The following is a 25,163-nucleotide window of genomic DNA, read 5'->3' on the forward strand; positions in this document are numbered from 1 at the left end:
ATAATAACATTTAATGTCAATCATTTAAAAATTGTTCTGTGTCATAAGGGAGAAAAGCTATTATGAAGCCTAAGAATTAGTAAAAGTGTCAGGCAAGTAAATAACCTGTCATACAGCTGTTAATACTGATTAATTTCCAAAGCACCATCCCTCTCATAAATGAAAAAGAAGTGTAAAGCCCCAGAAGACCAGTGACTACATAGGAGCAGCCTGCCAAGTTTACACTGCTGTTGCCCTATGAAGAAGTTTGAAACATTTTTCCTATGAAGAATGTTTGCTTCGTATCATTTCACTAAAGATAGAATATCAACTATTTGCAGAAAACTTACAGAACAGAGAGACAGAAGAGTGGGATGATCAGGACGGCTGTGTCAATAGTGAAAAAAGAAATTGACAAGATCCTTTAATATCATACAAAATGTGAGCTTAATAGTTTTCAGATTGTTTTTATTAACACCATATTTTCAACTAAAATCATTATCTTGTTTCTCACTATACAGAAAGAGAAAGAAAAAAAGGAAATATAGGGAGAGCAGAAAGGAGATAAAGAGTGCAAGAGAGGGGAAGGGGAAGAATGGAAGGGAGGGAATGCAGGAGAGAAATGAAAAAGAAAAAGAAGTAAATTACACATCAGGGTGTGAGATTTGTAATATAAGAATGAGAATACAAAGACAGGTAAATGATAGACAGAGACACAGAAAACAGATGGTTTTTGGAAAAAAAAATAATGTTTTCCATCAGCGGTGAGAAAAAAAGGAGTGTAGAACAATGTATGTGGGATAGTCTTTTGAATTATTTTGCCAAGAGGAAAAGTATCAATGTCTTGTATAAGGTCACAAGTCCCAGCTTGTAAAAGGTCCTGTAAGTCAGCATTTTCTTAGCGCTAATCCACTAAGATTCCTTGAGTTCCTTGGATATGTATGAGTGAAATCAAAGCAACAGGGCCAGATAGGGAAACAAAACTATGCTCTTATATTCATATTTATTTTCTTCTTATGCCTTTATCTAAACAAATTTGTTTCAGTTTTAAAGTTGTTTGCAATCACTGCTTTTGAGGAAGCATATTGGAACTTTGCTATTGATGCTGTTTTAAAGAGAAATTAGCAGGCTGGGCTAAGAAGCGTTTTAGAAGGACAGCTAAGTGTGCATGGTAGGGAACCAATACGCTCCATTCTTCGTTAGAACATTGAACAGAAATATTGTATCAGGAGAGTGATATTCAGGAATATTTGCTAACAGTGAATCTAGAAGTTAGGTGTATCCATTAATGTCACATAAAATGTGGTTTTAATAGTTTTCAAATGCTTTTGATCAGCTCCCAAGTTTTGATAAAATGTCTCTAAGTCCTTCCCTATCTTGTTTCTCACCAGAGAATTCTCAGCCAAAGGGATAAACCTCATTCTTTGAGAGCTGTTTCTTTTAGAAATTACTCAGTGTTGAATATATATCTCTTAATTCTCACCCGCAAATTGCTTTACACCTTGAAACTTTAAATCCAGGTTTTCCAATTCTGATATTGACAAATAAACATCACATATTTCTAAAAGCCTGATCCTCTGTTTTCTTGAATGAGGGGATTAAGAAAGGGAAATTTCTAAGCATGAAAGAAACCCAAAGGCTAGTAGGCAGTAGATTACCACTTCTCTGGGAATTTAATTAAAAGTACAATTACTTTATTATGTGATGTTAATAAAAATTTGCTTGACACTCTCAGCACACTTAAGTAAATAATTACTTGAATCAATATTTTTATTAAATTAAATCATTTATAATCATGAATTTGAGTCTTCAGGAATTTTTCATTAGAATATTAACATGTTCACAAATTTCATAAGAATCAAGAGCCTTTTAGGAAATTTCTGATCTATAAAATTCTTCAATTTATAGCTTTGAAGTAGTTAGAATTCATAATTGTGAAGTTCCTTTTCTAGAGACAAAGCAATCTGAAGTAAAAACAGTAAATTTTTAATATTCACTAGAAATTTTAAGGATTCATATTAACTTCCATTGCATTTAGCACCATGAACCATTAGCTATGACACACAGTGTGATAAGAAAGATATAAACAAAGCGACTCCCATGTCTAACTCTCTACAGGTCACGGCCTTCTGCAGCCAATGTCAGCAATAAGCTTCCTAACTGATTCTGCTAACTATTGTCCTAGACTCTTGAAAGGTCTCTGCTACATGTGATTATACTCCCTAACTATATCATCTGAAAATGTTTCACATGTGTCAAAGAACAACCTTTAAACTGAAGCGATTTAGATGTCAACCATTAATGACTTTTGACAAGGTAAGAAAATGCCAGTTGTCAAGCTATGTAGTTGTATTGTTTTGACTGTGGAATGCAAAAAGAGAAAAAGAAGAAATAATTTGAGGAAAAAAGTAAATATTATATCTACAGTGGGTTTATGTAAAAGAAAGCTATTAGTATATATGGTGGAGAGATTATAGATATGTTTGCTTTGTACAATAATCAAATCCATCAGAGAGAAGGAAAATGTAATGAAAATTACATTGCAAAGCATAAAATAACAAATGTATAAATGCTTGTCTTATTTTGCCAGGAAGTAGCTAGCATATTGCAGTTTAGATTAGAAATGTCCCCCAAAAGTCTCATTGTATTCAGAGATGGGGCTTTGGAAAGTTATTGTATCCTGGGATGCTAGATTATCTGTAAATTAAACCACTGATGAGTTCCTGTGCCCTAGAATGCAGGCTATGTGGGAAGAGATGAGTCCCTGGTGCATGACCTGGAAAAGGACACCCTTGTCCCTGGCTCTTCTCTCCTCTCCTCTATGTCCTGGCTGCCATGCCTGGCTTCCATTGCACCCTTCTGCCATGGCCATGCTGCCTTGGCACCAGTGAACCACACATTCAACCCTCGGAAACGCCGAGCCGAAAGAAAGCTTTGTTCTTCAAATTGTAGGCATTGAATGTTTTAGTCCAGTGATGGGAAAAGTGCTAATAAATAACCTATGTTTAACAGTTAACTATTTTACCTTTTTTCCTCTTTATACTTTTCATCTCTCTCTCTCTCTCTCTCTCTCTCTCTCTCTCTCTCTCTCTCTCTCCCTGTGTGTGTGTGTGTGTGTGTGTATATACATGTGTGTACAAGGGAAAGAGAAGCAAAAAGGAGGGTAATGATGGACATGAAGAAAGGTCACACCAAAAGGAAAGGAACACAGGACAGAAATGGTAGGCACTAAAATACCCTCAGGAACACTGATAGTGAAAGAATGATACTGGCCAGAATCATAACTATTGCCACCATGGAAATAAATCCACACATCTTGACACAAGTAATCCATACTCATGCTGTGTTTCCCCACACCAGTCAAATCTCAGTACGTGCACAGGCTTCTTTCATCTCCCCCAGCCCTTCTTTTCCTTATCCTCAAAGATTTTCCACTATCAACCTTCATTTCCAAAATTCTGCTCTAGCCCTCTTTCTGTCAAAATAAACAAAAAGTGAAAAAGTAGAAACAACCAAAAATAATTCATTGAAATTAATCTGTTCAGAATAAAACTGTATTTGCATAATCTCCAAAGAAAGACTGTCAGCTTGAGGCTTGGTATAGTGGGCAATGCTTAGTGGGCTTTACCTGCTCACTTAATCCAGTCAGTTATTCAAAAAACAACCACCACAGTCCTATGTCCTTATATTGACAATGTAGCAGTACATCATGAAGTTCCATGAATTCATTTCTCTGATATTCTGAATACTGCAAAAGCGTTTCTCTCTGTATACAACTATTCATTTCTGAAAATGGCACAAAAATATACTGATTTTCTCAAAAAGACAAAAAATACACTGATTTTCTGTTTCAGTTTGGAGGATACTCAGCACGTGTGCTTCGAATGCTGGTGGTCAAGTCATGGGTGTGTGGACATTACAACAACTAGGAAACAAAGAGTAGTAAGAAAATCAAAGAATAACTAACATAGTGGGATATCATTTGCAATGACAGCTGATGATTAGTTCCCCGCTCCTGTTAACCTGAGAGTGCTGGTCACCTAATGACTGGTTACCCTTTCTAGTGCAAACGAATGGATACTCATCACACTCCCAGGAACCAGTTAACAAGTACCAAGGTATCACACTCTGTCTCTATTTCTACCTATTTATCCACCCATTTCTTTATACACACTAAAGGTGGGTATAATTCCATTAAGATTCTTCACTGCAGGTGATTTTAAAACCGAGCAGTTCTCTCAAGTGTAGAGATCGCAGCCACCTATCACCTGGCAACCACCGATGGCTTCCCCAAGGCCTACTCAAAGAAAGCTGAACACTGAACTGGTGGTGACAAAAGTACGGTTAAATCCAAGGTCAAATGCTCATTTCCAACCATAATGACCATGGCTGGCATCACACAGAAGAGACAGAAATGGCTTTGGCCTGAATACATGGGAAAGCCCCTGGGGCAAAGACATTAAATGTTTCAGATCAATATGTGTCCTTGGCACAAATGGTTCCCACCTTTGGTGGCTTGTTCTCTTTATTTTTTTCTATGAAGCTCCTTCCTTTTCCTTTTTTCCAGCCTCTCTTGGCTGTTGATAGTCAATCTACCTCTCAGGTGACTAAAATGAGAGCTTTGCTTAGGAAAAAAAAAAAAAAAAAAAAAAACCAAAACCCATAGATGCAATCATTTTAAGCTTTGACGTCTTAATTAAAACACGTTTATAAATGACATAGAGACAAAGTTGATGATGGTTCTATTAATGCTAAATGCAATTCCCAATGCCCTACACAGCTTTCATCTTCACCAAAGTGAAAAGTCATGCTTTTAAAACCATGCAAAATTACATTTTAAAAAAAACCATGCAAATTTATATTTTTAATTCTACTTTGCGTTACAATCATAAATTCACAATAATTAGGTAAACTTAAGCAGATTTGGAGCACTAATACCTTAAGTACTACTTAGCCTTGAAAATTGCAAGTTCTGTGCTACACATTTAATAAGTAAAACCTCCAAAGATTTTCCCTTCTCTACTTTTAGTATTTTCAGCTTTACGTTTTACTTTAAACAAAAATTATATCAAAAAATATCAGCATAGGTGGCATGTCAAAATCACTGTATCCTTTAATTGCAGGCTTATGTTTATTTGGTACATAAAGAAACAATCTATTTTGAAGTGTGATTTGCTAGAAGCTGTACTATACTTTCCGTACTTTTGGAGCTATTTAGAGAGAACATGTTCATTACAGAATAGTGCTTATCCTCATTAATGGCACCAATTTACTGACACATTCTAAATGTAGACCCGAAATTATAGTTATTTTTAGAACTAATTGAGTTCTCTCCTATATGTATATTTTCAGCTCATTCATATAGACACTTGCTTTTTAAACACCTCTGCATCTCTCTGACAGTGATCAAGTCTCACCCCTGTACCTCTGAGACACACTCATCAGCGTCTTATCTGTGGTTCCCTCCATGCCAAATCACTGCCAAAATACATCTTTTAGTTCCATACTGCTGCCATCAAATCACTTCTCCCTTCTATGGAGCATGTTGACAAATTGATAATTTCCTTTTCCTCATTTTTAAAGCTTCCACAATTTGATTTATATCCTAAAATAAAGACATTTAGCTTTGTGGTTATCACAGAAGGAATCGTAGAAAACATTCAGGGTGGCAGAAATTGTATGGTGTTCGGGGACTGATGCACAAATTTATGTACATTACTCTGTTATGTACATGCCTGCTTTGAATAAATCTTTATGACAACAAAGGTATAAAACCTGGCAGGAAATTTAATGCAATAGTTGTTAGGTACTGGAGAACGTGGACATGACTAAAATTGGCAAAATAATATAAAAAGAATGGATTGGTTTATAGGTCCAATCAAGGTTTATTTTCTATCATTTATGAATTTAATAGGTAAAACTGGTGTATTTGTGTGTCTAAATAGAAGGAAAATCAAACATTTTCCATAATTTCACTAAGCATCTGTATTCATTTTTTATGTCTATGGCTTTATTTTTTCATGAACAATTTATTCTCATTCATGTATAGTTTTAAAGTATAATATTGCCTTTCTTTATACATTACAAATATTCTCTACTTTCATGCACTAAACCTTACTGAGTTTGAATTACACATGCACATTTTTATATCTTTACTGTTGTAAGTCATACTTTACTTGATGGTACATAAATATTCTGATGTATCTTCTTATAAAATCTTCAGAGCTTTAATTATCCCATATAATATAATATAATATAATAATGAAATTGCATATTTTGTTTTAATGAAATACAGTAACTGGTGTACAGATCTGATGTTATTTTTCCCAATATCCCATGATCTCAAAGCATATGCTGCATGATCTAACTTCTCTCAATTAAATCAGAGAGAGAGAGAGAGAGAGAGAGAGAGAGAGAGAGAGAGAGAGAGAGAAGAGTGAATGAATGAAATGAGAATAATTCTCTCCTATTTGGCTGACTATCATTATATGCCAATAACAGAAGTTTCTTTAATTTACATTGATACTGCTCTCTCAGGTTTTTTTTCCCTGTTATAATGTTCTATTATTTCATCTTCATTCTTCAAATCTAAGATAAAATTATGCTAGGTAAAACCTATGATTTTGATTTAAACTGGGTTTATAAACTTATAAGTGACGTAAGGAATTTTTTAAAATAATTGTTTTCCACTGTGTGGTTGCAAAAAAAAAAAAAAAAAAAAAACTAGTGATGAAAAAATGGTCTTCAAAAAGAAAAACCAAGGAGATTTTTGAGCAGCAAGAGGTAATGTGGAAAAGCTCTATAATTATTTTGACTGTTTACATATGAATAAAGAGGATATTTTAATAATTATTCTAGACTAGTGAAAGGAAAATGATCAATTTCCTATCATTACTGTCATTCTAAGTAACCACCTATTTATGCACTCCGATGCTGATAAATAGTTCAACCAACTATTATGGCACAAATTTGTTCAATTCTCACTTGATCTGTATTTTTATTTCTTTTCCAAGTCCAAAATGACCACGAATTCAGTTGCTAACGTTACTTCCTTTGCATGCTCATCTTCCAAATATGTTTTTGTGTCTTTCAATTTACTCATACCCAATTTTATTCCAAAATTTTATTCCAAAATTCCAAAATACATTTTATGTAACTCTGTGACTTCTTCCTGACACTGCCATCCTGTGCTCCTCAGATGAACTAAACTAAAGCGTCAGTAACATTGTCCTTCTGGAGTTGCCCTCTGTGTCACTGTCATATGTGATGGCAGCAGAGCAAGAATGGGAATTGCTCCATCCCATCCCATATGTCGGTCCTCTGAAGATTTTTGGCAAACTAAATCTCAACAATAAAAAGGGGAAAAGAGCAAGAGGCAGTTCTGAAATCGGGGACAAATAGAAGCGAATACAAAAGGAACTTAATCTTAACACTAAATACAATAGCCTTTTTAGAATGGATTATACTTTGCTTATCGGAAACCACATTTTGGATGGCTAAATGTACCTTCCAAGGTTTTCTCATATTTATGTGTTTGGGCACTAGACCCTTTTAAAAGAGCCTCAAAGGACAACACATTTATCAAAGTATCAAAACCATTAGCCCATTATACAACCATTAAAAAGACACACAAAAGTTGCTTTCAAAAATTTAATATTTTAAAGAATGTGTCCAAACATATCAGTTCTCCATTTCTGTTGGGATTACCAAATGTGGTAACTGTATTAGTTTGTCAGAAATGATACGTATGAATTGCTGCATTTTCTTAATATGGTACACGGCTTTCCTGGTACACTGGTGCTCCTTCTCCCAGCTGTTTACTGCATACTTGCCTGGGGACTACCTTCTACTGAATCAAGTTTTTTCTGACTGCTGACCCCTATTTTTCATCTTTGCACAATCAGGATTGATGTGGAAGGAAACTAATGGTGGCCAAAACTCTGGGCATCATTTCTCAGAACCTTCAGTGATTTTTAGCTATCTTTGTCTGCAGCAGCTACTGGCTTAATAAAACAATCATTTATTTTTGACACCCATTTATACATCATTTTAGAATAGAGAATGATATTATAAAACATTTATTCATTATATAATAATCAAATGAGAGTTTTTAGCTCATCTAGCATCTCATACACTTATTGGTTCTCTGGTTAGAAGATTGAAGATCCTCTATTTAAAAAAAATTTGCTCAATCAAACTATATGTGTATACACACACAAAGGTACATATTTAGTGCGTGTGCATGTGTGCATGTGTGTGTCCATGCCTTTACTGGTGAATGAGCTCAGAGCCTTCCTAATTAGCTATATCCTAATTAGCTATATCCTTTGTTTTGAGACAAGGCCTCACTCACTGAGATGCACAGGTTAGACTCAAACTTGCAATCTTCTGGCCACGGCTTCCTAGGTGCTGGGATTACAGGTGTCAACTACCATATCCAGTTTCTGTTCAATATTTCCAACCATGGTCACCTGGCTGTACAATAGAAAGCCAACATTCATTCTTCCTATTCTTACTTTGTACCTATGACCAAGCTCTCTCCATTTACCCGCTTCCCTCATCTTCTCTAAACTTGATAACCACTGTTCTTCTGCTTTGCTGAGATCAACTTTTGGATTCCACATGTGATGAAGATCCTGTGGCCGCTGTCTTCATTTCCGTGCCTGCCTTATTATACTTACCGTAATGTCCTCCAGGTTCACATATTTTATTGGAAAAAACAGAATTTCTTTTTTCATGAGTGGTATTTCACTGTCTATATGTCCATACCTTATTCATTTATTGACAGATATCTCAGTCTAGTCTGTGTCTTGGCTATTTTAACAGTGATTCAGTAAACATAGCAGTACAAATATCTTTCAGACATAACTTTTCATAGACTGCCTTTCCTTGACTTTGTATTTCCTGCTGGTGGGATGATCTGCCAAATAGAATTCTTGTAATCAAGTATTTTTCTCATGATCTTTGTTGTAAAACTTTTAGGATGTGCCTTTAAGATTCCTAATTTTCCGCCATATTTTAACATTTTAAAACTTCACAATACAACATTGCATTTGGCACATCTTCTTGGGTGGCTCCTTGCTTCACCACAAACTCTGCAATGATATAATTTTGCTCTCTGGTTCTTTTCGGCCACTAGAGCTGAAAGAACTCCTGGTTGAAGCTGCATCAAGCATTTCTCTCCTCATAAATTAAAATGTGAATTGAGAGCCAAGGAATGGACTGATTGAGACGTGTAAATGCCGCCATCTGAGAAAGAGGACCCATAACTCTTGCTTAGATTCTCCTGAGTGACTCCCTCTCTCTGCCTTGGCAAGCCTGAATCCCTTTCTCTAGGTTCCCTGTTGCTGCTTCAAACTTTTAAATCAGTTCCCCCTTCAGAGTTCTCTTCTGCACAAAACGCCCCTCTCGTCCTTTTTCTCAGCTCATGTCTGCACAGGCGTCCCTCACACCAAAGAATTGTTAAAATTCAAAACTCACACGTCATTAAAACAAAACTATCACCAAGAAGCTGACTAGCCCATGCAAGTTTGTCATTTGGCTTTTGGTAATAGATGTGTTAAATAGCATCTATTACCTTGAATCCTTATTAGAAATAGGCTAATGATTCTAGATGACAGGCGACAATCTAAGACTGAAGATACACCTTGAGATCTGTCAAACAGCATTTAGGTGAGCAATAAGACTCATTTCAAAGTTGTACAGAGTGCCTTTTTTATGGCCACTGTGCTGAGTGAATGTGGCAGAGATTAATGTTCTATCTGCTTCCCTCTACTCTTTCTCGGCAGAATGACATTTTTAGTTTCTGATCACTCCCTTATAACGTTAAAATTCCTCCTTTAAATCTTACAGGCAGACTGAAACTATAACATTAAGTTCCACTTCTAAATTCCAGAGTGACAAACTGTGAGCCACCTTAGTTCAGTAATTTACCACTCAACCTCTGCTTGGATGTTAGCACACAGGGTAACACTTTAAAGAGTAGCAGGGGCGGGTGCATCACCACTGTGAAGAAGACCTGGGAAGTTTCTAGAACATGAAACTGTCTTCCTGAAGGTTTCTATGTAGTGTGATCAGACACCGTAGGTTTTCCTAGTTAAACATTTTTGGTTTATTATGGTATTTTAGAGATAATTATTAATACCACTTTTTTCTATCAAAAGTGTTCTGCCTTGAAAGATATATGTCACCTGGTTATAGAAATCATTGTCACCAACTATATCCTGTTATTTGAGGTGAGAATTTCCACTTGCAAAGTTTGAAAGACTTTTTCAAAGTCACCAGATTAGCAGTAGTGTAACATTAAAATCCACACGTGCAGAGGTCTGGTTTTACTTACTAGTTTAGTTACTTAATCCAGTCTTTTTCATATCTTACTTCCTGACTGACATCATGAGGTTATTAAGTAGTTGATTAAATTCACCTGAGTTTAGTATTATAGCAGTAGACAACCCACTGCCATTCAGTAATTCATGATCAGAATCCATGTCTTTTGTGTTCTAATCATAATTTTGTATTCATGATCAGAGTTAGTGTATTTTGTGTTCTCTCTACCACAATCCATAGATTGAAATCTTAACCCTCAGATTGATATTAGGGTTAGGGTCTGTGAGAAGTTATTACATGTTTTGAGGTAGAGCCTTGAGTGGGACGAGGGCTTTTACAGGAAAGCCCCAAGAGGAATGTGTTGGTCCCTTCCCCTAAAAGAGGACCCAGGGAAAAAGCATCACCTATGGTCAGAGTCGGCTCTCATAAGACTCCAACTCTGCCACACTGTCATATTGCACTTCTCAGCCACCAGAACTATGAGAAATAAGTCCTTATTGATTATAAGACCCCCATGTCATGATATTTTGGTAAAGCAGCCTGACAGCATCCTAAACAAACAACCAGAGAAAAGTAATGATAAGAATTCCTCCGTTTTTCTGTCCCTATGCTAAACACAATAATGAAATAGTACACTTCCCAGTCATGTCTGTGTCCTCAAAACTGGTTAAATGCAACTTCACCTTGACTATCCTTAAGAGTGACTGTGCTCTTCCCAAGAACACAAAATAGTTGAAGCAGAATCAAGGACAGTCTGTCTTCCTCTGAACTAATTAAAGCAGAGAATAACAACTTAGAATTAATCTTCTTTCTACATAGACATCTTCCACTTCAAAAACTGTTAGCAATGTAGTCCTTCAGAGGAAACCATCCACTTCTTTGGGAATGGCTTTCTTCTGAGGATAAAATAAAGCTGATCTTTGAAGTAGGTAAGTTGGGTAATATTTCAATATCTGAAAACCATGCTTTGTGTGTATTGTTGCTGATGTCATTGCCACCATCACATTCTCCAGTCTTTTTGAAGTCTTTCATCTTTCTTGGACATAAATTGATTTCTGGGCAAAAATTGTAGAGTTTTTATATTAAGGATAAATGACCAGTAGGTGTTTTATCTCAAGTACGGCCTCATAATCTTATGTACAAAGCTCCAAACTTTGAACTCTTAGAGAATTAACACTTTTTAAGGAAGATGCATCTTCCCCGGACTTCTGAAATCATCCCACATAGGTAGGTAGTAGGTAGACCCCTTAATCTACCTACCTTACCTATTAGAAGGCTGGTCTGCCTCCAAATATGCTCCTGTGTACACCTAATAAAATGAAATGAAGACCTCTTTCAAAATTTTCCAATTTGGAAAATTATCTCACAGATTTTTTTAGTTGCAAAACTATTCTAAAAATATGGCAAATGGTCAACAGCTATTTGCCTCTTGATAGGTGATTATTAGAGGAATATTCAATTATGCCTTTTTCCAGACAACCTATACATAGAAATACCTGCAGCAGTAGAAATACAGTACTTTAAACATGATCAATTAAATCTATTATGTGCTATTGTAAAATGTATGAGCTGATGAGTGGCAAATTCCAGTAAAGGAGAAATTTTCTTGTGCTTTTTGTATATTAAAATTAAGACACGCAAAAAAAGAATAAAGACCTTGTCTCATTTCTTATTATTTCCTATAGGTGAAATCCAAACATACTTTAATTTCAAGTTTTTAATTTTTGTTGTGTGTTTTGTTGTATTTTGAAGTGAATGTTCAGTTAAATCCAATAATTTACTGAAATTTAAACAACTGAAATTTCAAAACTAAACTTTTAGCGTAATATTCATTTTTGTACAATGTGTGTCTAAGTACATGTATATTATGGAAAAGCGTAAGACATAGCTTGACAATACTGACAAAATTTTTTGGACTCTTAAAATAGCCATAAAGATATAAAGTCTATTAATCAAAGGGTGCTGAAATGTAGAAACTGCACCAAGAAATGAGCTTCAGTGGTATCAAAATTAGACATTCATGAATCATTACGTATCACAATTCAGGAGAAAGATACCACTGGCTAAATTGAAAATTAGTTATTTTTGGATTTCTAGCTAAGTTTACTGTTCTAGCCTGTATATTTGCATATTTCTAAATAATTTATCAATGTGTAATCCCAATATTAAGCATTTTATAACTTACATCTTTCAAGCCAGTTGTAGCTATCACCAGCCTTTCTGTGTTTACATTTATGTAAGTGAATTAAAGAGCTATATTATATAATTCTTATTTCCTCTTTTCTTAAATCTAATTGAAGCAACATATGTGAAAATACTTTCCCTATATGTAATAAAATATGAAATCCTCGAATCCATTTTCAACTTAAAGATTTACTGCTTATCTATCTAAACTATACATTAGAGACTTTCTACTCCTTGACAATTGGGAGATGATAGATATGAGAGAGAAAAGAAAGAGAGGGAGAGACAGAGAGACAAAGACAGAGAGACAGAGAGAGAGAGAGAGAGATATTATATTTTACTGTGAGCAGATCAGGTGACTTTATTGTTTCTGCAGTTTTATTTAATAACTCTTGTAGAGAACAAGAAAATGAAAACAGTAGAAAAGATGGTGAAATGTACATGGTAAGCAAGAAGCTTCTGAAACATATCCCATATAGATTAAATGGATCATTTGTGTACTGAACATAGACAGGAAGAAGTAAATCAACATGTCTAAAATATCCATAAGCTATTAAATTTTTATGACCACTTTAGAACCCTTAAATAGGCATTCATTGATGCTAGCTGTCTGTCCCCACGTATCTTCTATTTGAGATATAAAGGAACACTCCACAGCTTGTTGCAGAGCAGTTATAGGAACTACAGCTCCTGCTCAGCTGCCTTGATCACATCCAACTGTGGTTCTTCTAATCTAGCAGAAAGGATTGATCCAGAGAGGTTTGGAAAGAGAGGGAATGAGGTAATACGGCCCGTCTGCCACTTCAATGCTGCCATAACTCCAATGACCTACACTGCTTGGCTGTGTAACCTGAGCATGCAACTTGATTTTTTAGCCTTTCTTTGTCCTGTGACTTCTAAAGAGTGTGATTAGTATGGTGTTGTAACTGAACATAATGAACTCTCCTCTTGGTGAGCACAAAGTTAATAAGCACAACCAGGAAATAAAACAGTGAAAAGAGGTTTATTACTTGCATTAAATAAGGAGGGAACTTGGGATGATTCCCAAAGTCATGTAGCATAGTAAATGAAAGAAGGGACTTTTCCTGGAGACTAAAACATATTCTAGCAGCACAGTCTCCTCATTACAGACTCAGGTGGGCACATTCCTGTGCGAGCCAAGTTCATACATGATATGGTATGTTTGAAACACAATGATGAGGTGCCTCTGAATGGAATTTACATCACCTAAGAAGATGAATCAGGATGACTGGGCAATTTCTAGTGACTTTTGAGGGTATCTGGTTTGCCTTTTCTAAACAAAAAGCAGTGTTAGAAGCAGGCTTGTAGACACTTAAAGAAGCGACAGCTTTTTACTACCGCTCCTGTGATCACATTTCCCTATTAGGTAACACAATCAGTTAGCAGGATCAAAGTGATTGATCTCTGCCAGGACAGTGTGCAACCTGGCATGAAGTGTGAAGCTTCATGGATCCTTCTTTTTATTAAAAAAAAATAAGTATTTTATCATATGTCTGCCTCTTTATGAAGTCAAGTATGTTAGTATTACATAGTAATATATTTTATCTCTAAAAGTTTTTTTTCATAATATCCTAAGAAATTAGTATGTTTTCATAACTATCTAAATTATTTGGCATCTTGAGTGTTAGGCTTACTGTAGACTTTGGATAACTTGTTCCTACCATACCTCTGATTTTTCTGTTTTAGACTTTTGTTTTCCTGTTTGAAAAAAGCTTACATAAATTATTGATGATGTGATGGCATGCCTAAACATTTCTGCATCTCCAAATGAAAAGTAAAAAAAAGAAAGATCTGGGTTTGAAGATGAGTGTAAAAGCGTTGGGTCCAGTTTTGGATACAACAAAAAGTAAACACATTCCAAAAAACTACCTCAGAATAAAGGAATTCTCATCACTGTGTTTATATGAATCAGTCATTTCTAGGTACCAAGGAAATATTGGAAGAATAATAGCAGATATCTGACGTGAGTTAGTGTCAGAAATTAGGGACTCACACTTAGTGTATATTAAGATCCTTGAGACTTCCAAGTAGCGATGTCAGGAAAATGTCAAATTCAAGAATGATCCAACCCAGTGAAATACATTTCAGTCACCTGGATGAAACCATTAGAGAGGAAGAAAGAAAAAAAGAAAAAAATAGAAACAGTTGTATCCAAAGGCAGCCCATTCCTGTCTTTCAACATCCTAGATTGGGGATTTGTGTATGTCATAGCATGTGTCAGTAATGCATTCCTCTCATTACTGAGTTTTATTCGGTTACACAGACATATCATGGTTTGTCCATTATTTTTCAAATGTATGGACTGTTTCTAGTTTATGGTTTTTATAAGTAATATGATTGTTATTGTCGCTATTCAAATGTTTTGGTAGAAACACATTTCCAGTTCTCTAGAGCAAGTATTTAGAAGTGGAATTAAAGGTTTTGAGGTTTGGTGTACATTTAATCTTTTTTTTTTTTTTTTTTTTTTTGTCTTTTTCCTTTTTTATCGGTACCAGGGATCGAACTCATGACTGCGTACTTGCAAGGCAGGCGCTTATGCCGCTGAGCTAAATCCCCAGCCCCGGTGTACATTTAATCTTATAAGAAAGTATGAATCGCTTATTCAGAGTACCATTTCACACCGCCAGAAATGACATAAAGTTTCAGGTTCTCCACATCAAGTGAAGCTTTCTTTAAATTAATACAGAAAAATGAAGATGGTCAGAAGGAATTTCAAATGCTATTTTGAAATTCCATGCAATCCTGTTCACTGTTCAGGTGAGTCTGTTCAACTTTTAGTTTGGACATATGATTTAAAGTAATACCAAAGTAAACATACCAGTCAGATGTTAAATATATACTTTGTTTCGTGTTCATAGTCCCGATAGCATGTTCTGTTCTGTAATTGTAGTGTCATTAACACTTACACTTAAGTTTCTTAATAAGGTTTCATAAATAGAGAAACATCCTTAATGTCCAGTAGTAAATGTTTAAAATCAATTTTAAATTAAAGACTTATAAAATCTAGTTTTCAAAAACAGTTTTAGAATCTTATGTCTTTGAATTAAAGATAAGAGTTTTAATTACATGCATTTTTCCATGAAATTACTAAGATCATTTAAAGTATGACTCATCAGTCACTGTTAATTTTTTTGTGATGCGTCCACGAAAAGTGTGTATGTTCAAAAGAGAAAAAAAATAAAACTAAAAGTTACGTTTGAGGCCCAGATTCAAGTAGGTGTTGTTCTGGCTCTTTTGTTCTCTGTTATTTGCTCTCTGGGATTTCTGTATAATCCCTACAAACTGTTATTTTTATCCATTACCAGCACTTACAGAAAATATTTTCTCTCTGTTTAACTCCAAAAATAGTTTATTTCTAAGTCTGAAGTAAAGCCAGCTGTTTCGAAGATAAAATTAATCACATTAGGTCTTCAACAATCTCTTTTCCTTTCCACAGCTATATTTATATCTTCAAAAGGTCTTATTCAGTTCAAGGAAAAGATGTATGAAATCAGTTTGATTCCCTAAAGCAAACCCAAAGTGAATCTCATATTTATTTTGGTAAACATATGACTGCTGTCTAAGTTAAAATTAAAAGCATAAATAACGAGGAATGGACTAAGAAGCTAGACAAATTAACTTCACAGTTAGATTTACATGTTGAGATCATCAAATATTCACTGGACCTACCCTTAATTTATGAATGTCACTGTCAGTTTGAGTCTTTTTCTTCTTCTGTCTTGTTTTCCCAGCCTTCTGTATCAAAATACCTTGGCTTTACTGACATATAAATCCTCTTCTGAGAGTAACATAACAAATACCAAAGCACTGTTTTTCACATTTCTACTGCTAACATGTTCTCTACTGTGCACCCATTCTCTCCTCCTAATAAAGCTCCCCCTTAATGTAAAGATAGGACAAAATAAATAACTGCATATTTAGTCTCACACACAACTTTGGGACAAACAAAATTTAGCAACATATTTCCAAAATTGACATGACCAATGAAAATGATACTTAATGGATTATGAAATTGTTTGATATTAGATGTAAAATATTAGAAAAATGCATGTAATTAAAAATCTTATCTTTAATTGTTCTCTCTATGCTAGCACTGTTCCTAGTATCCTGATATTTGGAGGTACTCCATAAGCCATTTGGAACCTCTCAGGGCTTCTTGAATGGATAGTAATGTTTTACCCCTAGTGAAAACCAGTTATATAATAACTTATTGACCAAGATTATAACCAATTCATCACATTGTTTTCTCTTCTTCAGTGTATATTTGTTTTGGTTGCACGGTTTTCTTTATCTCTATCTCAAACTCTGATAGTCTACAAGGCCTTCTTGATAGAGGAATGTTATGTATACAAGTTGAGAGAAAAGTGAAGAGGATTAATAGCAATGAGAGAAGTCAAGAAATACAAGGTTTCATCAAACTGTATGGTATGTTTAAGTTAAAAAAAAAAAAACCTCTTAGTACAAAAGGTGTATTACCATTAATCCCTCAAAAAATACTCCCTTTCACTTCATTTCTTATTAATTCTGTGACATTTGTAAGCAATTCTAGAAAAAAGTCCTCTTTCCTGCCTGTAGTCATGCTGTGTGGCTGCCTTGGTGTTCTATGTCAATTCCAAATGTCTACCTTTTGTGGTCAATTTGACTTTAAGGAAGGACCAGAAGTTGCATGATGTCAGATCTGGCAGATAATGAGATAAGTATGCTCCATGATGTTTTTAAGAATCTACCTTTGTCTTAGGTACCTTTTTACTCACTGCTGAGATAAAACACCTGAAGCTGAAGTTGGGAAAGGAAAGATTTATTTCTTACAGTTTTTGGAGATTTTAGTCCACACTCATTTGGTTCCAAGGCAGGCGGACATGGCTGGACTGCAGTTCATGGTGGCTGCAAACAGCAAGCAGAAACCAGCAAAGAGCAAGACACACCTACTTCCTGCCATTACATTATATCCTGGCCTCACTCCCAGGTGGGTATAGCACTGACACCATCAATCCAAGCACTAGACAATGAACCAATCACAAACACATAATGCAAACTCAAGAGGCCTGGGGGGCACAGACATAAACAATGACATTCCACCCCTGACCCCCAGGACTCATGTACATCCTTTATACAAAAGACATTTAGTCAACCTCCAAGAGTTGCCAAAGTCCTAAGTTTCAGCATTGCTGAAAAGTCCAAGTCTCAAGTCTCCTCCAAGATTTATAGTAAACTCTTAACTGTAACCCCTGTACAGATGAAACAAGGTTAAACATTTCTGAAATGCAAAGGGGCAAGATAAACATTACCATTCCAAAAGTTACAAACAGGGGAATATAAAGCATTGGAAATCAAGCAGGTCCAACATACAGCAAGATGAACATTAAATCCTATAGTTCTATGCTCAGCATCTGAAGCAATCTGGTTGCAAGCTCCAAAAAGCTTGGGTGATTCCAACCCCATGGCACTTCCAGGGATTTTAGCTCCCACAGCTTTTCTCTTAAATCTTTTCTGCTTGATTTTTGCAGCTTTCCTTGTATCATCCACATTTTTGGCTTTTTCAAACTTTTGGGGTCTCCACTAAATCTTTGGCTTCACCCTTACATCTTCACAAATTGCCTTCTCAGGGGCACACTGCTTGGCTTCCCAGGCCCTTTGCAATCGAGGTGGAAGCCATCTTACCCTCAGAATTTGTGCATTTTCTGTGCACTTAAAATAAGCACCTTGTGGATGCCACCAGGGTTTGCTGCTAGCTGGAGCAGTAGCCAGGCTTTTCTCTCTCTTGGCTGTAGGGGTCAGTTGCCTGGATCGCAGGGCCCTGTTTACCTGATTGTGATGAAAAGCTTCTCTATGTTGCCACCATTCTGGAACCTCATGTGGCCTCTGTCGCCATTCTGGAACCTGGTGCTCTGTAGCTTTTTCCTCTGAGCAATTTTTTTTTACCTTTGCAGTGAGGGTGCAAAAGGTGGGGACCCCGTTTCTGGGATGCCCCAGGGCCATCTTTCATATCTCTGTGTTTCCTCAGCAATCAAAATCTCAACTCTGTCTTTACAATCCGCAGCCTTCTTGGCATTTTTTTTTTTTTTTCTGTCCAAACTCACAGTATTGCAAATTATCTTGCTGGGCTATTTGTTCTTGATTTGCAACATAAAATTGGCTAAAAGCCCCCAACAATAGCCATGCCACAGCCTCAATGTTTAATTGCTTTTTAATCTCTTTTTAAAGATTAATCAGTCCATTGCCCTTTGTCTCAGTCTTAGGCAAAGTCTCTGGGCATGAACAAAATGTAGACAAACTTTTTGCCAACCTATAACACATATTATGGGGGAGTCCAACAACCAATGCAGTCCTTCTTCCCAGTAGAAACCTCCCAAGCCTGGTCTTTACCATTAGGCTTTCTATCAGCCTTTTTGTCTCTTGAGCTCTGACCAGAATCTCCTCTACAGCACAGCCTAAGCTTCTCCAGCTCTATGCTTCTAGGCAACATGTCCAAACCTTTTCAAACTCTGTCTACAAGCTATTTTTAAAGCCTCTCGAGAAACATGATCAGGTATAGACACAGCAAACGACCCCACTCCTGGTATCAAATTCTGTCTCAGTTACCTTTTTACTCATTGCTGAGACAAAATACCTGAAGCCCAAGTTGGGAAATGAAGGTTTATTTCTTACAGTTTTTAGAGGTTTTATTCCACACTCAGTTGGCTCCAAGGCAGGCGGGCATGGCTGGACCACAGTTCATGGTGGCTGCAAACAGCAAACAGAAACCAGCAAAGAACAAGGCACTCCTACTTCCTGCCATTACATTATATCCTGGCCCCACCCCTAGGTGGGTATAGCACTGACACCATCAATCCAAGCACTAGACAATAAACCAATCACAAATGCATAATGCAAATTCATGAGGCCTGGGGGCCACAGACATAAACCATGACAACCTTTCTGTTGGATGGCCCTCAGCAGCAGTGTTCACCTCATTACTGAATCTGTTCTGAAACACACAAACAGGGACTCCAGAACTGCTTTAGAAAGTGTCAAGAATGAAGGGATAAATATGCCTGGAGTGATGGCAATGTTCAGAGGATTAATGGCAATGTGTCCTATAACAAGTGCTTCTAAGACTTAATCCCTGTATATTTTGATCAGCACTTCTCTGAGTCCTTGACACTGGTAACAATTTTTCTTTTAAAATGTATTTTGTCTGTTATTTATATAAGTATCACAGCTCTAGACTGGTTATTTTCATAAAATGTCTTTTTCTATTCATTTTCCTCCAGTTTTTGTGTCTTTAGATTTAATGTGAAGCTCTTATACCTAATGAAAGTTTAGTCTTTTTTGCATTTGACCTCAGGACTCCTACAGAAGGGCTTACTTCTGTCATTTTTCTATTTGGTTCCTATATGCCTTTAATCTTTATGACTTTCCAGTTCTTCCTTTATTATGTTTTTTTTGTACTTACTTGATTTTAAATACACCTTTGTCATTGAACAGGTGGTTTTATTCCTTTCTCATTTTCTTTAATAATATATTAGAGATATTTCCTTACAAGCTACCCAAAGATTGTGTCATTTATTTTCACTTGTGCGTGCAAAAGCTTTTTTTAAATGTTGAATTCAGTTATGTGCAAAGTGGATGATTTGGTAATGATAGAGACATATTTCTTATTTACTTAGTACCTAAAAGTCATTAACACATTTGTGGAACTCAAATATGCCTCGTTTGGTTTCTGATTTTCTTTTTCTAATTGAAAGTTATTTATGTATTTTGGTTTAAGACTTTTCAAGCAAAGAATACATGTTTAAGGAAACAAAATTCATATCACAATTCTCATTGGGAATTAACTCACTATAACTATGTTAGATAATTCTAGTTGATAGAGCATAAGTGGACTATGAGCATGTATAAACTTTGACTAAGAAGATTCTATTTCTATTTCTTCAAAAACATAGTTTTTATCCTATAAGTCTGAACTGGTGCACAAGAGTAATGGCAAATGAGAGCTGTTGTTAGGACAAGAAAAGATTGCTAAGGAATGTATCAGTACTTTCATTCTCCCATAGCTCTAAGGCATTTCTTGTATATAATCATTTCACCCACATGTCCATAGAGGATTTGTCCTGCTCATGTTCTAGAAATTCTGTTTTAACACATTGAATGACTGACTACAAAAATGGTAGTCATGTAGCAAAAGATGCATGAGTACATGTAATTCATGGATAGTTGACAATATAAGCCACAGCTACTCTCTTTGGAGAACAGAAGTTAAAAATTGTAGAACCTAATATTTTCTTTGACTCCTGAGTTGTGAACTTAGTAAAAGCCAGAGACAAGCACCAGGTGGGTCAGATACAATGAGCACAAAATTAAAAACACTTGGATTCTAATCTTTAATTTTCATTGCAACTTTGAGGCTAGCTGGTTGCAATTCTGCCTTCGATTCTATGGGATGTCTGTCTTGCTTGACAATTCTTTAAGTTTATTTCCCTTTTAAATTGCGTGAGGAAATTTACAGGCTTACCAAGAAACACAACTGATCAGCATGATCACAGATGAAACACTAACCATTTGATGAAACATTATACGTTTAAAAGCAAATTCACTTCCACTGATTAAAATATCTCGTGATTCAGAAGTTAAACAGTAAAACTGTGAAGAGTTTATAATATAAATTTCCAAATAAACATTCCAGGAATTTATGTATGTATGTATATTATTATTATTTAAATATGGATATTATTATTTAGGTATGTATATTATTATTTATTTTTCCTGAGAAAATCACTTTACATGTATTGAGCCTTTCCTATGAGTTAGGGCCTATACTAATTCCTTAAAACTATTTAATATTCATGTGTGTCTGCATTAATTATACATACACACAATAACATGAGTAGTTCATTGTAAAAATATTTTTATTCACCTATGTGTCTTAAAAATTCCATAAGAAATAATATAAAAAGTAACAAGTCAGCATTAGTTAATATATTGCATATTGTTATCTTAGAGTAATTGCTCAGGTTACAATATCTAGGCAAAAAAATGAACGAACAATTACAGCACAAACTGTTCTTTTTGATGAACTAACAGAGAATTAGTAGCATAGTTATCTATCTTGCACACATCTACATACATTCAGTTATGTGTGTATCCTATGTATGTATAATCTTTTCCTTTCTTCCTTTTCTCCTTTGTCCATCCCTGAGGTTCTTTCCTTTGAGAACTTTCTTTCTCTTTCATTATTACAATATCTGTTGTACATTTTGGATCTTATTACTCTTTCAGTGTCTTATCATTATTATTTATTTTTTACACTAGAGAAACAATATGGTATTTATAAATGTGAGTCTGATTTATTTTACTTATGAGGATAGTCTCGAGTTGCCTCCATTTCCCTATAAAAGCCTCAGGATTATCTTTTTTATAGCAGAGTAATAGTCCATTGTGTGAAAATACTACATCTTTTTCATGATGCTACTTATGCGTTTCATCAAAATTCTACTTATTTTCTAAAATGGAATGAGTCTTTTCTTTAAATAAATTCCTATTGGTCACAAATATATAAAAAAAATTTAAAAGCTCTTCTGGGAAGATGCTAAGATAATTTCTCCATTGTCTTAATTATCTTAATTAACCATGTCTCTCAAATTGTTTCTCCTTTCTTATTTTTATTCCTCTCCTTTTTCTTTATCTCCTTCACTCCTGCCTCCCTATTGGGCATTAGAAGATTGCTAAATTAATTTAGAATTATATAATTTTGGGAAAAACCACAAAATATCTTGAGATTCTAAATTTCTCTTCCTTAAAAGGATAGCATAAAAATCTATGATACATAATGTTACTTTTAGAGCTGAAAGTCTGTGATTTAAATAGTTAATGAAATGTCACTGTGGTTTTTTAATAGGAGTGGTAATGTTTCAAGTAAAGACTTTTTGAACTGTTATATTTACTTGAAAACTATGTTTTACTTTGAGCTAAAATGTCACATTAGCCATATGTCTTAGATAGGTTTTGTTCCAGAAAATAGAGAAGAAATGCAAGTAGATGTGGCCATTATTATTTACTGTATAGAAAACAACAACAACGACAAAAAGTTAAAGGTAACAGGACCCCAGAAGAGGAGATCTAAGCCAGGGACTTAGCTCAGCAGCACAGCGCCTGCCTGGCAAGTGCGAGGTTGTGAGTTTAATTCCAGGCACCAACAACAAACAAAACAAAACAAAACAAAAAAACAACAAAAACAAACAAAAAACCCCCAAACAAAACAAACAGAAGAGGAGACTTCTGAGACCACCATCATGGCTTTTGGACTGGGTGTTACTGCTGAGCTCTGAAGCGTGATAGGGCCTAAGCAACAGCAGTCTCCACTCTAGTGCTATGTGTACCTCAGGAACTTTTCCTCCTTGTTCATTTTGTTAATCCTCTTGCTTACAGCTTTGCTCTTTGAGAATAGATACGGCATCTGGCTTCAACACCGTATCTTTTATCTCTGATATCAACTGTCCTTCAGCTAATTTGTCATCTCAGAGTTGAGATTAATGAGACTGGGTCAGATAAGTCTAGATCATTTTCCAAACCAATCTGTTTTGCAAGGGACCACATTTGGGCCCAATTAACTGGGGTAAGGATTGTAGGGAGGACGATCCAGTAAGGTATATGGCCACTGACACTATGTCATTCAGCAAGATGAGTGGGTTGCCTGCTTCCTCTTGAAGCAGACAAAGTCAGGCATGAGATGTGAAATTTGTCAACACACCAGGACACGGACATAACATTACAAATGACAACAATTCCTGCCATTTACGTGCAACACTGTAAGGGGGATTTCCATTAAGAGGAAGATTACAGTAAGAATTTACAGGAAGTCTAGAAGTTATCTTGAACAACAAATGAGATTTAAATTTTTTTCAGTTAAAAAGTAGATATAAAGTTTCCTTAGCTAACATTATTACTATAAAGAAATACGATTTACAAGCAAAGATTTCTACATCTCTCTGCCAATCATGTGCCAATAGAATAAATCCTCAAATATTTACATAAAAGCCAAGATTAATTGTAACATTTAAGTGAAAGTTTGTTTCCATTATATGTTTATAGTTATTTGTCAACCTTCCTTTTCCTCCACGTTAATAGTACCAATTCAAAATTTGAAACCTATGACTTTGACAGAAAATGCATTTTACAAAGAAATAGAGATTTTGTGTATTTGGGGTTATACCCTAGAAGTGACAACTAATTTCAGTATACGCTATGTGAATAAGATAATGAATAGCACAACATTCTCAAATAGCTACTAACAATAATTATTTTATGTTAATATTTTGTTTATAAATGGTGCCTTTTAACTGGTATGAGACAATAACCCATTTTTATATCCCTTAAAATGTACACTGTACCACCAAATACTAAAATGGAGCTGAAATTTATAACTCATTTAGCTGAAGGATTCTTAGTAATACAGTGCATAAAAACATGTATTATTCATCCAAGTTGTTAGCTCATTTGCATTTTCATTAAACTGTAAAGACGATATTGCTGTGGTGTGAGTAGAATTATAACTTTATTCTGCGTTGTACATGTAAATGCAGAATTCTTGTTTCTAAAGTTCCAAGTGTCTACTAATAAGCATCTTTACGTGTTGTTCCATGCACACATTTAGTCAGTATGTATATGTTCCTGTAATCCAGGCACACAATTTATTATTCCTGTTTAAAATGTTTCCATATGAATTTTTCTATTAGGACCTTCCCTGAAGTTCTGAACCTCTTTCAAAATTGTTTGAAATATCTTACAACTTTTTACATTTGAAACCAAAATATAATGAATATATTTCTATTATTGATCTACCCATGACATAATTTTTATAAGCTATCAACTGAAATGTAGATTTTTTTCTACAAATGAGTGATTGTGAAGGCTTATGCATACACATCCATATAGATATCTTGATGGGGTCTTTTAGATGTTTTGAATAAAGAAGTCATAGCTCCATTTTCACAGTGTTTTCACCTTTTACTCTGTTTCTTAAACTTTGTTTATTTGATATATATTTATTGAGATTTATGAATAGGCACTAGACATATAGAGATCAGGAAAAACAGAACTTTGTTAGTGAAAGGCATAAAATGGTGAACACTACGTCACTAAAGATGGTTTTTGTCTTCATTATGCTGTTGTAATAATAACAGTAATTACTGAACATTTGCAGTGTGCAAATATTCTTCTTTAACTGATTTGATTCATTTGTATCTCTAAAGAGCACTGCAAGTATTTAGTTTCATTAATCACAGTTGCATATGAGAGAAACAAGGTAAATCTTTTCTTACTAGTTCAGAGCTATTAAGTGTTAGAAACAGTTTTCTCCAGATTTATTTTTTTCATTAAGATATATTTTCTGTACATAAGGATCAAGTTCTTCTTAGAGAATTTGTGTCTGTAACATCTTAATTCCTTTTTTATCTCTTACTCTAATCCTTCTCATCCTTATTTACAAAAGCTTTACTTATATTTTATCCTTCAATTTTCTTAAATCCTTTGCCTTTCATTCCCTCTGTAATCCCCAATCTCTTGTTTCACTTCCCATTGAAAAACTTCTTCCTACTCCTAATCCTAAAAATTTCTAATTTCCTAAAAATCTGCTGTTTTGCTCCTGTATTTGGTTTTCTGACTCAGAGAAGCAA

The sequence above is a fragment of the Cavia porcellus genome, unplaced genomic scaffold (assembly GCF_034190915.1).
Source record: "Cavia porcellus strain 051 isolate PalLab524CR breed Dunkin Hartley unplaced genomic scaffold, mCavPor4.1 scaffold_2, whole genome shotgun sequence".
NCBI lineage: Eukaryota > Metazoa > Chordata > Mammalia > Rodentia > Caviidae > Cavia > Cavia porcellus.